We start from the raw sequence: 4664 nt of genomic DNA, 5'->3' as shown, positions 1-4664 counted from the left end.
CAAAACTTTTACTAGCATGGCTGTGTGTCTTACGGGCCCACGTCACCATTGGGTGGTATTAGGATCTTTTATTCCTCGTCTATACTCTGGGACTCTGATCTCTCTTCTATTCGGGTTAAATGATTTTACTAAATCTGACTCTAGGTTCTCGTAACTACTTCCTCCCGGAGAGCCCCTTATTACAAATGATTGCCGGCTGCACCAGAAGATTTCGAAGATAATCTCCGATATTCTCTCCAGACCTTGTGCCCATTACTTTTGCAATTCCCTACCACCAAAATATCCCTATGGACAAATACTTACACCTGCCGTCCTTACTTTTACTCCTAGTTGATCTTGTTATTACAAGATCACTTGAAATCCTCTCTATTGTTCCGAGAATATTTTGAGCTTACTGCCCTGCAGTTCTTGCCTCATGAAACCCCCTACGGATAATTCCTCGCACCTGCGAGTATCCGTTCTTCCCCTGTTGTTCTTATGATGCACAAGATACATTAAGATGTTATCTCATCTTCTGGTAATCCTCTGCCCGCTATTGCTCTGCAGTTGTGTGCTTGCATTTTGGTTGTGTTCCTAAGACGAGCAACATTCATTTAGTATCCTTTGTCATTATCATTTCGAGTCTCTTGATTCAATATGTTGCGAATGCTCGCAACCCTCAATTGGACCCTAAAATTCATCCTTCTGGCTCAGATGTCATTTTGAACAGGAGCTGGTTTTCCGCCATTCAAACATTGACTGATGGTGCCTCTAAGTCTACTCAACTTACTCGTAATTGATTAGGGCATCTGATTCTGATACACCGATCTGGTATTCATAAGTTCTTTGATTTTAAAACTTCGAAGTATCCAGATATTGCCATAATCTGATGCCTTTGCATTCTTTCTTCCTCTGGTTGTGTGCCGATACTCACATCAGCTCCGCTATGGACCGTCGGATCCTTTGTTGAAATATCATCCGACAGTGTCCTTCATATGCAAAAACCTTGAGAAGTTCTTTCCCTGATACATAATGCCTTCGGTAAATTGTATCCTCTCCTTTTGTCAACCATGCTCTACTATCGAGCTTGTGTTATTTACTATTGAAGCTTGTGGTATATGTTCCCAAGATGACCCTAAGGGTTGAACCTATGCCTTTCCAGATCCGGGTAAACCCGAGAGCTATCACGAGTCATACTCTTCTGGAGTTTTGCTAGATAAAATTTAAACATTACAACTTCTTCGAAAAATGAGAAGTGAATGAAAGGTTATGCATTGGAGAAGTGGGAGTCGACCTTGAACTTTGTGTTCATGCCCATGGACACGATGTAGATCCTATCATAGAAGCTTCTTGTAATAATAACTATTTCCTTGATATGATATCGTCTGGTATCTGTGTATTGATCCTTTGCAATCGTGGTTCCGACCATATTTTTCTCCTTGATTCCATTTCTCAGACAAGTTAAAGCACTTGTCTTTTGTTGATCGATACATCTCCACAACCTTTATTTTGATCTTCCTCGAGTATTACCTTCTAGTGTCTCGAGAACTGTGTTTCTTCCTGCGAGTCTTCATCTAGTATTGCTTCTCACCGATTTCAGATTCCCCCAGGTTCTGAGTTATTAGTCACTCGAGAACACCGATAAGTGAATCGATTCCGCACTCCGATTCAATAACTCAAAGTAATTTACGTTGCTTACGAGTTTAATAATCCTTCAAGTCATTCCTAGCCTTATCGGCTATATCATTATCGTGCAAACTTTTTACTGTGCTACCTGGTCCTTCTTCTCGGAGCACAATTTTCGATGATGAGCTAATCTTACGTTGATTTTCCTCATCATATCATTTCGCCTTGAACAACTAGCTTGATTCCAAGTTTGCGTCGTATCCGTGGTTTCAATAACTTTTCGCTCCATCCTTTCTTTTGCTTGATGTTGTTGATGAGCGATTATATCTTCATGAAACCTCTCGACAAATGTGTCATGATCATCATCAACATTCCGAGCTCTTCAAGGATATCGATTGAATCCATGTTGAGAAATACCATCCTTGCCCTTGATGTTTTGTGTTAATCATCAACCACTTTAATGCCTTCCGTTCAACACAAACTTGTTCGTATTTTGTGTTATACCTTGAGTTCCTTGCTACCCATCATTTGTTCTTCTTTACCTTGAAGTATTACCATCTTTTATGTCAAGAATGTCGTGAGAATTTCACCACCTCTTAAGAATTCTTGATTCAAGTGATACTTCTCGCAATCTCCGTTCAATTCTTGGTCCCTGTATTGTTGCTAACCGGAATACCAACAAATGAAATGTGCGGTGTAATTCCAAACTTCTAGCAACCCTATTGCTTGAAGTTAATGGTCGACGGTTCATTATTAGACCACCGGTTATTGAAACACCATTCTAACATCGTTCCTACCTAAGCCCATATCTCGGGTGCACCTTTCAACCAATGTTTAATTGTGTATGTTTCCTCAAACATACATCATTATATCAATTGATCTGACAAATGTTATCTCCTTGTTCACATGATTGTGGTAATCCATCTTTTTGGATATCTCGTTGAATTATCGCTGAGTCCATCAGCCACATCCTCATCCTCTCCTTGGATTAATGATAAACTCTTGTTTCGGAACTCGCTTCCATAGTTCATTTCTTGAAAATCTTACAATGGCATCTCGTCAATTGTGTTGCACCTTTTCTTCTCAGGCATCCCGAGTCTGAGGTATCCTAACACCAATCAGATCTGAATCCCGGTCAGATATGATGGTTGGAACATTTTTCCAAGAGTTATAGCATTGGTCTATATAAGACCCGGTAAGGTGATGTCATGCCTAGCACACCTGGGCGGAGGACCTATTGTTATAGTATCCTTTTTAGCAAGTTTAGCCATTCTTCCATGAGGAAATTGTAAGAATTATTCTATAAGTTGCTCCTAATGGATCCTTTGTGAATCCAAAGTCTGATCTTTACCCAATGAGCATGTCAATGCTATCTTGAAGCATGTATGGTACTCCTATCTTCAATAAGAACACTTGAAGCACAATGCTAACTTCTCTTTATCAATTATGCAAACACTGTTGTTTGGGTAATGTCATGAAAATCCTCTCCCCCTTACCTAAATGGTTACATACTTGGAGCCCTATCCTTAATATCTTGCCCTTTCCTTGGGAAAGATATACTCTAAAACTTTAGTATAAACACCTTTCCTTTCCATTGGTCTGATTAATGTAATAATCACATTTTTCTTTCCATTGTTTTGGTTAACCTTTCTTGTGACCTATATGATATAAGCAGTAATATTTCTCTACTTATGTAAACACCTCGGTGTACCATCCTGTCTGGTGTAACCCTGTTACTATTGTTGATGACATTCCGGTAGCCACCGATGGATGAGAACTTTGCCTATTGGTCCACCTCGTTCAACGAGTAGGAAATGGTTCTCTTCGTCCCTCGCCCTTGGTACCGATGTTGTTGCCGACATAACTGACAGGCTATCCTCTGACTGGCCTTGCTTACATGATCGTGCAAGATGTCAACGCCCTTTCTACCTTCAACCCACATGGTGGGCCCATAACCCACAAGTTCCACAGGATCGAAACCTGACTCTCATGAACACCCCTGTTACCAAAGTCATTCCTCGCGCTTGGTTTCATATGTAATTCGCGAGCCACCTTCCTAGTGCTATATTTTGGTATCAGACGCAATACTTATTCCCGTTTCCCTGAAACCCTTTCACCTTCTGATTAGGCATTGAACGATTGTCTGGCCGCTTGAAACTCCTTATTGTACCTTCTTACTTTGCTCTCAATATTTTCCTGAGTTTCAACTCGAGAGATACCTTGGGCCAAAATCCTCGAGCTAATTGTCGAATATCAGTCTTGGCACACATCTGTCCTTGTAGTTTTCCCTCTTTATCCTTTTGTAAGTACGATGGCGTTCCCAAAGAAAGGATGCCGACTTCATCATGATGACCTGAAGCAGAGAAATGAAGACCTCAACGTAATGGATCGACCTCTTCGAGAAGAGCAACCAAGATCGAGAACGCTCGTTAGAATTTCATAACCAAATCCCTTCCTCGGCACTTCCCCTCTTAAATCTCGGGATGAGATTTCTTGTAGTGGAGGAGAATTGTGACGCCCGGATATTTAAGCTACAGTAATTCCATGTTAATGATGCCACGTCACCGCGGTTACTGTTGCTAATCTCGTGTTGGATCAAAACTTTTCAAATTCAAAAATTTAAATAATGTCAATCATCAAACTTTTCAAAAGTTAAAACAAAAATGTTCGGGTAGTGCCTAATATTACATAGGTAATTATAGTGAAGAGAACTCCTTTTTAGAAAATGCCTAAATATTTTAAAATGTTTTAAAACAAAAAAGAAAATAAATAAAAAGAAAAGAAAACACAAAAACAGAAAAGAAAACTAACAAAAAAAGAAGAAGGAAAAGAACACCCCCGGGGCTCCGGCCCAGCAGGCCATTGGGCCAACCCACCTGGCCGGCCCACCCCGCACCCCATAACCTCCCCCCACTCCCCCACTCACCCACCGACACCCCCCGAAATATCTTCCCCCCTCTCTCTCCCGATTGGATCGGGATCGAGAGGAGGAGGCCGCCGACGCCGCCCGGTGCCGCCTCGCCGCGACGCAGCCGCCTCCACCTCGTCTTCCACCCCGC

This window comes from Triticum aestivum, chromosome 1D (assembly GCF_018294505.1).
Source record: "Triticum aestivum cultivar Chinese Spring chromosome 1D, IWGSC CS RefSeq v2.1, whole genome shotgun sequence".
Lineage (NCBI taxonomy): Eukaryota > Viridiplantae > Streptophyta > Magnoliopsida > Poales > Poaceae > Triticum > Triticum aestivum.
The sequence above is the reverse complement of the archived record's forward strand: the minus strand, read 5'-3'. Positions refer to the sequence as shown.